Below are 14,278 nucleotides of genomic sequence, written 5' to 3'. Positions count from 1 at the left end.
ATGTGTAATGGGAAAAGCAATGAATTAGAGTCAGTCAAGGCTCTGTCTTGTCCTAGATAGGTGATTTAGAATAAAGTCTTGCCTTCCTCCACAAATGAAAAAAATGTTCCAAGCTTTATTCTTTTAACCTGACTGCTTTATCTATTTGGTGTAAAAAATTTTTGATACATAAGTTAGTGACAAAATATGAATTATGATTATATAATATATCATTATCATTGTTATATGATAGAGTGACTTTACTATTTATGGGTTTGATAGGACAGTACTTAGTGTCATAAATTAATGTATAGAATGTCTTTAATTTACTAGAATTAAAACTGATATAATTATTGATGCTCATTTGCAATAATTTTGACACCATACTTGTTGAATAAATCGAAACTTTCTTCCAGGTCATAAATGATTTATCCATCCCTAATGTTCATAAACAGATGCTTATTTTTACAAATATAATAAGGTATAATAAGAAATAGAATACACATAAGTACAATTTTACACATAAAAAATTGAGGAGACTTTGACATTAATGTCATTGCTTAGTAACATTATTTAACACAATATTTATTAAATAACAATAATAAATGTAACATACTGGAGATTTTATCAGCTAAGTAAAAGATCAGCAGATAGATTTAAGTTATACTATGGAAAACTTATTTTATTTCTTGAAAGGAAATAAGAGAAAATCTTATATTACAGATGAAAAAAACTATCCAAAGCAGCACTGGTAATCCAAAGCTATATCAAAAGCCTTTAATATCCAATTATTACTTTGATTTATTGTATAACTTTTTATATTAATATTTTGAGTGACACAACTGTCAATATAGTCCAAGCATCGAAGAATTGTAATGATAAAAACGTATCCACACTTCAAAGTATTTTTTTCATTAAAATGAGACTAAAGTATATATGACAGTATTATAAAATGAATCAAAAATGGGCAATTGGCAATAGGCAATTGCTGCAAACAGTAATATGATGTGCCTGAACAGAACCTGTACATAAAGCACGTCAATCTTCATAATCCTCATTTGTCATTGAAAGACATATCCATTGGTTACAATTATGTTGTCACTCAGTAGTTACCAATGAGAGCTCTTTGGACATTTTGGAATATACATATATATTTATGAATCAACAAGTTTATTTAGTGTCCTGAGGCTGGTGTTTGTTCACTTACACTTCTAATTAAAAATGCCCCCCTGAGGGCTTCCCTGGTGGCGCAGTGGTTGAGAATCTGCCTGCCAATGCAGGGGACATGGGTTCGAGCCCTGGCCTGGGAAGATCCCACATGCCGCGAAGCAACTAGGCCCGTGAGCCACAACTACTGAGCCTGTGCGTCTGGAGCCTGTGCTCCGCAACAAGAGAGGCCGTGATAGTGAGAGGCCCGCGCACCGCGATGAAGAGTGGCCCCCGCTTGCCGCAACTAGAGAAAGCCCTCGCACAGAAACGAAGACCCAACACAGCCAAAATTAAATAACTAAATTAAAAAAAAAAAAAGCCCCCCTGAGATATGCATAAGCAATGCATATAAACTATAATAAGACACTGGCACTTAGTTTTAGTAAATTTACCTAAATTGAATAAGTAAATGAGGTGCTACTGGTTTCGTAAGCATTAAACTATTATCATGTCTTGACTAGATCATAAGAGTCATATAGACTATCATTTAAGAAGTGGCTTAAATATTAAGTGTTCTACAGGGTTCCAATATCCACCTTTTCTTTGCTTACTCTGAACATACTCTCCAGGACTATTCTATCTCCATGGCATTTAATACTCCCAAATATTTATGTTTAGTATTTATATCTATCAAATATTTAGACGTTTCTGACTTTCTGGATAAATCCACCTTGTTTCTTCACTCAAAGCAGATTAAAATCAATTTGGACAAAAACAAATTGTTCACTTCCTTACACCAACAGAACCTCACTTATTCTTTAATTATTATTGAAACTTAGGTGTCTTGGAGAAGTGAATGATTCCAGGTTTGGGCTGGGGAAAATATAATGTGAGCCTCTGGAACATACGGCTGTGCCAGAAAACTAAAAAGTGTTCAAATGCTGATGGGAACTTTTCACAAGAAGACTGGAGGGTTCTGCTTTTAGTTACCAACAGGCAGCTTGGTGCTTATAGTGCTTCTGCAGAAAAATACTTTAAAAAATTAATTCACAGAGAAAAACATTAGTTTAAAACTTGTAGCCAGCTGATGAAACAATAAGATCCAAAGAAGCTAAGGAGGAGAGGGCCTCAAAACTTGAGATGACTTCTGCATTTACTTTTACCTTGGGGGTGTTTGCTGATTCTGGGCAGAAGCAATCATCGGAAAATTCTTACTTAATTCCAGTGAGAGAGGTCCATAGCTAGAGGAACCAAAATAACATTTGTCATAGACTTGGAGATTATCAAGAATTGATCCACCTCCTAGAGAAATGGAAATAAAAACAAAAATAAACAAATGGGACCTAATGAAACTTAAAAGCTTTTGCACAGCAAAGGAAACCATAAACAAGATGAAAAGACAACCCTCAGAATGGGAGAAAATATTTGCAAATGAAGCAACTGACAAAGGATTAATCTCCAAAACATACAAGCAACTCATGCAGCTCAATATCAATAAAACAAACAACCCAATCCAAAAATGGGCAGAAGACCTAAATAGACATTTCTCCAAAGAAGATATACAGATTGCCAACAAACACATGAAAGAATGCTCAACATCATTAATCATTAGAGAAATGCAAATCAAAACTACAATGAGATATCATCTCACACCAGTCAGAATGGCCATCATCAAAAAATCTACAAACAATAAATGCTGGAGAGGGTGTGGAGAAAAGGGAACCCTCTTGCACTGTTGGTGGGAATATAAATTGATACAGCCACTATGGAGAACAGTATGGAGGTTCCTTAAAAAAGTAAAAATAGAACTACCATACAACCCAGCAATCCCACTACTGGGCATATACCCTGAGAAAACCATAATTCAAAAAGAGTCATGTACCAAAATGTTCATTGCAGCTCTATTTACAATAGCCAGGACATGGAAGCAACCTAAGTGTCCATCAACAGATGAATGGATAAAGAGATGTGGCACATATATACAATGGAATATTACTCAGCCATAAAAAGGAATGAAACTGAGTTATTCGTAGTGAGGTGGATGGACCCAGAGACTGTCATACAGAGTGAAGTAAGTCAGAAAGAGAAAAACAAATATCGTATGCTAACACATATATATGGAATCTAAAAAAAAAAAGAAAAAAAAGAAAACGGTCAGTAGAACCTAGGGGCAAGACGGGAATAAAGATGCAGACCTACTAGAGAATGGACTTGAGGACACGGGGAGGGGGAAGGGTAAGCTGGGACAAAGTGAGAGAGTGGCATGGACATATATACACTACCAAATGTAAAATAAATAGCTAGTGGGAAGCAGCTGCATAGCACAGGGAGATCAGCTCGGTGCTTGGTGACCACCTAGACGGGTGGGATAGGGAGGGTGGGAGGGAGATGCAAGAGGGAAGAGATATGGGGACATATGTATATGTATAACTGATTCACTTTGTTATAAAGCAGAAACTGACACACCATTGTAAAGCAATTATACTCTAATAAAGATGTTAAAAAAAAAAAGAATTTAGCTGAAAGTTCTTATAGGACAATAGCCAAATTCTGAGTTGGTGCAGAAAAGGAGATGAAAAACATGTGAGAAGCCTCTAATGCACAGAGACTGTTTTAAACAATGTCCTGATTAAAATATTTTAATTGGAATCTGCCAAGAAAATATCATAAAAGATACTAGTTGAAAACCCTGGGTGGGGGGGGAGAATGAAACAGAGATAGTCCTATCAAGATGGCAATCAACTTCAAACTAGCAACATCCTTGATTAAAGTAGTAGGATCAGACACTGTTCTAACTGACAAGTACAGGAAATGAAGAACTTCAGGAGGACTATAACATCATCAGGAGTCCCTAATATTTATATGCACAGCATCCACTATTCAATAAAAATCTGAGAGGTCTACCCAAGAAATAAAAATACATTCACAAAAATGATAATTAAAAAAGAAAAGAGAAACTGATCTATAGGCAATTTAGAGATTGGAATTAGTTGACAAGCGGTGTAAAATAATATATCCAGAAAAACACAAAATGTCAGACAAAATAGAATGATAATAAATGAACAAATTAATCTGGAAAAATCAAATGGACATTCAATAACTGATAAATATATGAAATTTAAAACTCACTATAAAGGGATAAAAAGCAGATTATAAACAAGAGAAGACAGGATTATAGGCCAGCATTACTCTGATTTCAACTCAGGCAAAGAAATTACAACAAGAAAAGATAATAAAGGACAGAAAATATCCTTTAGGAATATTAAATCCAATCATCTGTAACAGGATAATACTTCAAGAAGAAGTAGAATTTGTCTCAAGAATAAAGGTTGGGATAACATTCAAAAATCAATATAACTTTCAATATTAATTGAACGAAAAAAGAAAAAAATCATGTGATACTATCAAGAGATGCACAAAACGTGACAACAAATTTAATATCCATTTTTGTTAAAACTCTCAGCAAATTCGAAATAGAAGGATGCTTCCTAAAATAAAAAAGGCATCTAAGAAAAACCTATAGTTTACATCATACTTAATAGTGAATGATTAAATGCTTCTTCCCTAAAGTCAGGGAGATAGTTAGGACATCTCACCACTTCCATTCAACATTGTAGTTCTAGCTAGTGTGATAAGGCAAGACAACTAGATAAAGAGCCTCAAGATTGACAACAAAACTATCTCTATTTACAATTGTCAATTGTTCCTATAGAAAATCCTATAAAATATACAAAAAAGCTACTAGAACTAATAAGTGGGCTTAGTTAGGTATTAGGGTATAACACTAATATACACAAATCAACTCTGTTTCTATGTAACAACAAGAAACATTTCAAAAATTAAATTTAAAAACTACTACATGCAGTAGCATTCTTAGATATTAACTATGTAGGGATAAAGCTGTAAAAAGATAGACATATGTGGAAAAGTACAAAATATTGCAATGAGAAATTAAAGAAGACCTAAATACTGAGCTATACCTACACTTGGATCAGAAGATAACAGTATTGTTAAGATGTCAAGACTACTCAAATTGATCAACACAATCTAACCTTAATTTAAACTAAAATTCTCTATATAAATGTAAACTAAAAGCAAAAAACACCCCCATCAGGATGGCTGGGGAAAAAATAAAATAAAATGCAACTGTTGGTGATAATGTACCTTAATTAGAATTCTTAAATTCTGTTGGAAACACTCTGAAAAATGTTTGGTAGTATCCACTAAAGCAGAAAACACGTATAACATATGGCTCATCATTTCCATTTATAGGTTTTTACCCAACAGAAATGCATATATGTCTTTTAATAAAATTTAATAAAATGTTCATAACAATGCTATTTCTAATACCCCAATGAAAAAAATCACTTGTTTATCAGTAATATAATGGGTAAATAAATTGTTTTAATTTTAATAGATTATAGCAATAAAAATGACTGAACTACTACTGCATGCAGCATTATGAATCTCACAAATACCATGCTGTGATTTAAGCCATACATAAGAGTATATTTTGTATAACTGCATCTATGTAAACTTTAAAAAGAGGTGAAAGCAAATCTATGACGTTCAAAGTTAGGAAAATACAAAGATAACTGTAGAGTTTTCCTCCAAATCTATATGGTATTAAACAAAATAAGCATTGTTGAAAAGTAATACAATGTAATATTTTTCCTTAAGTACACTGTCTTATTCTCTCAGGACCTCTGTTGTCAGGTCCACTTTACTTAAAAATAGTGTAGGAACAAGGAGTCTAACCAAAGTTAATATCCATAGAAATATATAGAAAAAGAACATGTAAAGAAATTGGAACTTTTTTCATAAATTAAAAGAAACAATCACTACCTTATTTGTATTAATGATGCAAATTTGGGGTAAAGAGTAAAAATTGCAGCTAAGAAGTTTTTATATGAGGTTCATAATTTAATTGAGTAGATTTTTATAATTCATAAGACCTTTCCAGTTGGATATGACAAACAAAAATTTAAAGACTTTCATTCTTTAACAGTGATATTTTCCCTTCCATTTGAATGATCAGGGGAAAAGAGACTGTTTCAAGTGGTAAATAAGGCCACCTCTCTATACCATTCCTAGGAAAGTATAAGACACTACTACACATTTCCTATTTGCTTCATGACCATATTTTCAAATAAACATTTGGTTCTTAAAGAAGACCTGCTGTCACAAGAGCTTTGAACAAACATTTACTATAGTTGTGAATGCTGAATGTCTTTTCATGTATTTTTCATTTATGACAGGGGTAATCCATGGTCTGATGTTTCCTTCTGCATTGAAATTATAGTGTGAAGTGAATTGTCTCCTTTTCTAGTTAGCATTTATATTGGACCAATCTCAGGTTAATTATTTGTATGCAATCATTTGCACGTTCCTTTCGCTTTTTCTTCCATCTGAAAGGCCAGCAAGTATTACTGTCCTGCCTTGACAGTGGAGGTCACTAAAGTACACTAAGAATACGGAAGCTTGTGAATGATCAGCAAGAGCCATTAGGTTCAGCAACTCCAGCACAGGGAGCATAATTTGACTGCATAGCAACTACATCTTAAGACACTATCTCTTAACACTTTAGCCACCTTCCTTGCTTTTTATTACTCCCAAAACTCAATTCAATTCAACTCTGCAAGACTTTGTTGAACATTCACTCAGTGCCAGCAATATCTAACTTATCTGAGAGGTGCCATTAGCTCAGTACATGGCACACGGGCTCTCGATTGCTCCATGAATGAATGAGTAAATGAATGAATTCACATGTACATAACTGGATACCTAATCCATTTTCAAAGGGATATGAAATCTAGCTGAGGAGGAAAAGAACAAATATAAAAAAACAATGAATACAAGCTCTAAAGCAACTTATCTGTTAGATGATAACCTCCAAGGAAGTAGAGAGTGTGCGTTTTTACTTGCAATTTTATCTCTAATGTCCAGCACAATACCTGGCACATTTTAAGTCTCCAATAAGTATTTGTTGAAAGAATAGTTGCTATAAGCAAATAAAGCAAAGTAGTACTTTCTAGCTAAGTGCTGCTTAAATTCAAATCACAGAAGTCATCATTAGATTTTTCAGTTAGGAATCACTTATAGAACTATACCTTATATAAAGAACATTCCTAAATTTGTATTACTACTATTCTTACAATATATGTTGGTATAGCCACATAGCTGGTCTCCTTACTTGTGCCCTAGCCCCAAGACTATTCTCAAAACATAAGTCATAGTGATTCTTTAAAAATGTAGGTCAGATTATGGCACTCTGCCCCAAATCTTTCTCTGGCTTCCCATCTCACACAGATCATTAAAGTACTTACAATGGTTTCAAATCTTTCAGTCTCTGACTCCTGCAATTCTCCAACTTTCTTTCCCACCTATTTACTTTGCTCCAGTCATTCTCGCCTCCTGCAGTTTTGTTTTTTTTGTTTGTTTTTTTTTTTAAGATGCCAAGAAAATTCCTGCTTCAGGGCCTTTGGACTTGTTATTCCCTGGGCCTTATAGTCAAATAATTTCTCCCTCATTTCTTCCTAATTAAGCTCAAATGTCATTATATTAGCAAGACTCTCCTTAGCCACCTTATATTAAATTTGCACATTCCTCTTACTGGGCCACTGCCAATTCCTCTTATCTTATTCTTCTCCATAGCAATGATCACAACTTAAAAATATTTTAACCCACTTATTTACTTATTCTCTCTCTTTCCTGCTTGAAAGCAAGCCCCATGAGGGGAGAGATTTACCTTTTTTGTTTCAGTATTATATACTTTGTATCTCATATATTCTTGGTATATAGTATGTGCTCAACAAATATGAAAATGAAAGATCAGGAATATATTAGACAATAAAGTAAAAACCAAACTAGTAATAAACTATGCAGAGATAGACACAGAGTACCATAATTGAAGTAGAAATATCATGCCAATAACAACAAAAGTATAATCGCACAATGAAGAAAACAAGTATGATATACTACCAAATGAGATAGTATTCATTTATAAATAAACATGTTTCAAAATAAGTCCCTTTCCAATGGTGTGGGTTGGGGTGTGATGATGCATCACAAAGCACACAGCCTGTCCTAAAAGCCTACCTCATGTCAAGGCATACATTAAGTCTTTAATACTTAAAAAGACCTTGGTGGCTATATTTTTCTCTAAGCAATAAAGAATGAAGGATGCGCCAGAAGAGAAACAGTAATACAAGAATCCATAGAAGAGGTATGTGAGAGAATTGAGAATTGAGGACAATATAAGGGAAAGAAAACAAATGAGGCTATACCAAATCAAAATCTTCCATATTAAATTTTTACAAATTATATTGCTTATTATTTCACTACAAGCTCCAAAAACATAAATAGGAGTTCAATAATATGTACTATATTTAAAACAACCTTTATATATGAAATTCATGGAATTCCTTATTTTTATGTATCTCCACTGATTTATAACACTTTTTAAAAATCTGTCAAAAGGAGTTTCAAAACTGGCACTGTTATATATTTGCAACTGGCTTTATTGAGTTTATACTAATTCCACTTCTGCACTGAATTTTTTTCAATTAAAGGTTAGAGATGCTATGATACAGCAAAGAGATAGGATGGATACATAGTTCAATTAATTTTAACACAATGTCTCTCATTCTACGAGTTTCCCTATCCAAAATAACATTCTCTAAACTACTGAGCTTTTCACATAACTTCTAATAATGGCTTTTCCAGATTATTATGTTCTATAACCATACCAGTATATATTTGTAATGGGTTTAGCCTGTCTGGACATTTGAAAAAAATGAGACACACAGGACAATTAGCTGTACAAGACTGCAGACATCTAGCACCCCTGACCCCACTCACAAATTTGATAACAAAAAGATCCACGAGGCTATACAAAATGCTCCACAATTGTGAATCACTGGTAGAGAATGGACTAAAAACATGAGAATGAAGATAGGTATAAATCTACTGCAATAATGCAAACAATAAATATGGAGTCTATGTTATGTAGTGAGTACGAGAAGAGGAAGAAGGCATGCAAGTAGCTGAAACTTCTTGGTATTTATCATATACTTGTTTTGCAACATAGAGACCTGTGTTACCATCCTATTAGAGTGTGAAATTTTTGAAGACGGGTTTTGTCTTATAGGTCCTTGTCCTTCCACAGTACTTGTCTACCACACTGCTCTTCACATGTCATATATTAAATGTTCTCCTTCCTTTTCTTGTCCTATTTTTCCAGCCTAAGTTCATTCTTCCTTGCCTCATTTAATAATCACAATTGATTCTCTCATCATGCCCAACAGTCTGTCTTCTTCCCCTATGATTCTCCCTCAAATCAGCACTGTTCAAAATGGCTAAATTCCCCCAATCCTGGTGTCTTTCTCTGTCCTTATCTTCCCTAATCTGCTGGCAAAATTTGACACCTTCATATTTTTATTGCTTCATTTTTACAATTTTTTCTCTTCTCATGTTTACTGTGACACTTTACTTTCATACTATTCAAATTGTCAGAAGGATCTAAGAGACCCTACTCTCTTTATTTCTTGACTATCCCTTTTTCATACCTGAATTTTTATGTCCTCCAGATTCTTTTCATGTCTTTTGTATCATCACTTCCGCTCAGGTCTTCTCATATCCTCCTCTTCCCTTTTTTTCCACTCCCTTTCTTTTTCCTTCTCTTCCCTCCTTTTCTTTCCCTTCCCTTCTACCCATTCCCCTTCTTTCCCCTTCCCTCCTCTTCTTTTGTCTCTCTATACTGAAGTATTTGGCTAATCTCCTTCAAGTAATAATTCAATATAGCTAATTCCCTAATATTTATTACTGTATCTTAACTCCAGTCCTATGGGGCATTTATACCTCCTTAACCATTGACACATACATAACCTAACAAGGACTGAACAAATTCTTTGCCTCATAAAACTTCACAGGCCTCCTCCAGTTTTCTTAAAAACACCATCATTGCTCTATCATCGTTAAAATGCTCCAAAATAAAGTCAGAGCCCCTTTTTCCACTGCCTATAACAAATGGCATTTAAGAATTCTATAGTCTACTTTTACTTCCTCCTTTACTTTCCTAACTTGATTTTATCACTTCTAGCTTGGCATATTATAATAACTTCTGAACTAATCTGCCTGTTTCTAGAGATGCCTAATTCAAAATCATTTTACTTCCAACCACTGAAATATATTAGGAAACCTCTCTACACAGAATTATTCACAGCCTCTCCATTGACAAATGAAAGCCACATTCCTCCTGCGATATTTAAGGTGTTTTTCCATGCAATTACTGTTTCATTGTAGTTCAATTTATGTGAAATGTTATTCCATTTCCTACATGATCCATCAGGCAGTATTTTAAGGGCAAAACCATCTTATTTACTTCATAGCTCACTGATAAACGTGGTTCAATCATACTCCTAGAATCTAGTCACTCTATTAGTGACCTCTTGCTTCCAAAGAAAATATCCCCCAAGGAGAAGAGCCAATTACTGGTTGAAAATCATCATCATCATCATCATCTTTAGCCCAAGATTCATCAGAGAGAACTAAAAACATGGGAAAATTAGTAAGGGAGAAAACAAAACAAAACAAAACCAAGTCCCCTACTTTTGTCTCTCTACCTTTTCTTAATTGGCTTTCATTTGCAACAAGATCCACTGTTCCTATTTCCATGCAAATGGCAATAGCAAAATGGTAAGTAGCATCATTGTACTGTTATCTATTCCAATACTTCTCATCTGGGATGATTTTAAAATGTAGGCTCTGATTCAGTAGCTCTGCAGTGGGGACTGGATTCAACATTTTTTTAAAAGTTCCCAGGTGATGCTAGTACCACTGGTTTATAAGACACACTTTGTGTAACAAAGATCTATTGGAAGGCAGTGAGGTGGGGAAGGAGGAGACGAGGTATGCTTAAGAAGTGAAAGCAGAAAAGAATAAAAATGAAAAAAAAAAAGTGGCTTCAATTCTGCTTGGATGCCAGGTAATCTGTTCCAACTGGTTCACAATATGTGAATATAAAATCAATTACGAGAAACATTTCATCGAAAAATGAACCGTATCACTCTATTTCCACATACTTTGTAGACAATCCACATATATTTATTGCCTCTCTTACTGGAGAAAAAGTCATCTGCAATATCATAGTATTTTTATAACTTTTAATAATTTGCAGTGGTGATCTCTCCACTCTTCATACAGCTCCTGAGATTCTCTTTTTCTCCTTCACGTGTATGATGCATATTTTAAAATTTTTGTAATTTCTTTATCTACTTTACCTCTGCATTTATGTCATCTCAAATTGAATAGGACATTATCCAAAAAGAAAAAACACTGACAACTACAAATATCAAGGTATTTTTTTTAAATTAATTAATTAATTTATTTATTTATGCTTGTGTTGGGTCTTCGTTTCTGTGCGAGGGCTTTCTCTAGTTGCGGCAAGTGGTGGCCACTCTTCATCGCGGTGCGCGGGCCTCTCACCATCGCGGCCTCTCTTGTTGCGGAGCACAGGCTCCAGACACGCAGGCTCAGTAATTGTGGCTCACGGGCCTAGTTGCTCCACAGCATGTGGGATCTTCCCAGACCAGGGCTCGAACCCATGTCCCCTGCATTGGCAGGCAGACTCTCAACCACTGCACCACCAGGGAAGCCCTCAAGGTATTATTTACTATTATCTGAGCTAGTGCCCAAAATCTAGTTGCAAGTCCCTCTGGTTAAACAGGTGACAATAAACGAGTAAACAGTGTCTCCAACCACCCCTAAACTCAAGCTCAAAACACAACTCTTATGAGCAGCCAGTCTCAAGTCTGAAGTCATAAGAAAACTCTGGTACTTAACTTCTGTGAGGCAAGAAGAAACAACAGGGGTGAGAAGGGCAACTGCTCTCCCTGCTTTAGAAAAGAATTCTAAAGAAAGCGTCATAGTTGTGTGCAGAATCTATTAATGCCCAGTCAGTCTCCTGGAATCAGAAACTTCTCACAGAGGGTAGGGATTGTATAGGAAAGGAGTAGGGAAAGGGCAGTCTTCTGGAATCAAACACCTCACTCCCAAACCCTGGGTCACTACACCAATGAAAATAGAAAAGAAACTAAATAAAAGACATGGAAGGAATTAAGTATATTAAATTAGGCCTATGAAATCAAAATAGTTCATGTCAAGCCCTTGGAATGTTTGTTTTCATTACTATATTGCACTGCATTTTAGAAGTTACATATATATTATGTGGTTTGTCAAAAATAATCTAATGATACACAATTTCTTCTGTTTACATATAAAGTCTTTTATTTTTTTCACTTGATATAGTTTCACAACTCAGACAAGGAGTTATAACCATAATAAATGAATATGCCACAACACCTGCTCCCATCATAATCATTGCTATGGTGTCATTGTGCAAACAATCGCCCATGGGCATGCTACTTATTAGACTGTCCAGCATTGTAGTGTAAAGCAGACAGAAGCACAGTGGCCACATACAACATCTGTATTTGTATTTGTAGGGAAGTCAATTTCATTGTAAGAAAAGCATTCTATGATGAGGAATAAGACACAAAATAAAATTTGGTGTGTAGAACAGACCAGACATATAATTTGGAACTGAATTCATGAAGAGATAGTAGCTTCTGGAGGTCATTTTTGAAGTGGGATCCAGTACTTGCACAATGGTACTAGCTGTGTACATAGTTTAAAGGTAACAATGGAGCTGAACAAATAGAGTAGGCTACAAATAATATACACTTATAAACTGATGGGTCCATATATCATTTAATAAGTTCTTATAACTAGCATTTTAAAAAGTGGGATTATTTTATACATGATTCCAAAAACCTCAGCTGTTTAGAACATTTCAAATTTTACAATATGTCCTATATTGGAAATATAAAAAGTTGTTTGGTGTGTACATTATGTTTATTTATCTGTCCAATCAGTATTCCTAGTAATTAAGATCAAAATCTCATGAGTTCTAACAGGATGATCATTCAGCAATCATATAATAAAATAATTTTCAATATGAAACTGACTTTAGGGGTAAATTAATCTTATGATGTCATTTTAGAGATGAAAAATTTAAAGCCTAAAGACGTAAAGTAATTTGACCCAAAGGCAGGTATTTTTAGGTTAAAATAGTATGACTTCAATTTCTAAGAATCAGAATCCCTTTATTTAACTTATTACTCTACTCTTTCTTATTCAGCAAACTAAACACGTGCCATAAAATTAAGTCCACTAGCCTCTCATGAGTCATTGTTTCTTTGTGAATATTTTTATTCACGTAAGAGTCTGAGCATTATGATGGTGGTTTGGGAATAAATTACTACTGACATTCAAGCTCTTCAGAATCCATCAGATGAGATTTGTACACACATAGAGTCATAAACCCAGAATCCTTTTATAGACCTGATAAAAGAATAACCGAAGTAGAAAACTGTGTTCGGGAATATATGTCTCTCTGAAACACTCTTCTCATCACTCTCCAAAGACCACTAAACCAAACTGGTATTCACTTGAAATGTGACCCCAGTCCCATAAGGCTGGGCTACATGAAGAGCCAATGCCTTCCATTCTTTCTCCTCCAATGAATCCCTACTTCCATCTCTAGAGACAGTGTTTCATCTGACCCTGCCTGTTAGATGGTTGAGCAAAAGGAGAGCTACTAGATTACCCAGAGGGACAAAATAATCAATTTAAGATTATTGTGCATTCTGTTGGTGGGGATGTAAATTGATACAGCCACTATGGAGAAGAGTATGGAGGTTCCTTAAAAAACTAAAAATAGAACTACCATACAACCCAGCAATCCCACTACTGGGCATATACCCTAAGAAAACCATAATTCAAAAAGAGTCATGTACCACAATGTTCACTGCAGCTCTATTTACAATAGCCAGGACATGGAAGCAACCTAAGTGTCCATCGACAGATGAATGGATAAAGAAGATGTGGCTTATATATACAATGGAATATTACTCAGCCATAAAAAGAAACGAAATTGAGTTATTTGTAGTGAGGTGGATGGACCTAGAGTCTGTGATACAGAGTGAAGTTAAGTCAGAAAGAGAAAAACAAATACTGTATGCTAAAACATATATATGGAATATTAAAAAAAAAATGGTTCTGAAGAACCTAGGGGCACGACAGGAATAAA

The 14,278-nt window shown here is 34.6% G+C and overlaps 3 long non-coding RNA genes across 3 annotated transcripts in view; all 3 read left to right on the top strand.

Annotated features, from left to right (window-relative positions):
• LOC309612505 overlaps window positions 1-14,278 on the top strand; it is a 564,995-nt gene that overhangs the window by 311,495 nt on the left and 239,222 nt on the right. The window lies entirely within an intron of this gene.
• The window catches only part of LOC309612535, a 235,066-nt gene that overhangs the window by 26,201 nt on the left and 194,587 nt on the right, over window positions 1-14,278 (top strand). The gene's annotated exons all lie outside the window — the stretch shown is intronic.
• LOC309612542 overlaps window positions 7,575-14,278 on the top strand; it is a 155,013-nt gene continuing 148,309 nt past the window's right edge. The window contains exon 1 of the long non-coding RNA XR_014235265.1: window positions 7,575-14,141. This is a non-coding gene — a long non-coding RNA (uncharacterized lncRNA). The remainder of the gene's footprint in view (window positions 14,142-14,278) is intronic.

The sequence above is a fragment of the Balaenoptera borealis genome, assembly GCF_965194805.1.
Source record: "Balaenoptera borealis genome assembly, chromosome: 15".
NCBI classification, from domain to species: Eukaryota; Metazoa; Chordata; class Mammalia; order Artiodactyla; family Balaenopteridae; genus Balaenoptera; species Balaenoptera borealis.
Note: the sequence above shows the minus strand (reverse complement) of the source record. Positions and strands in the feature narration are given on the sequence as shown.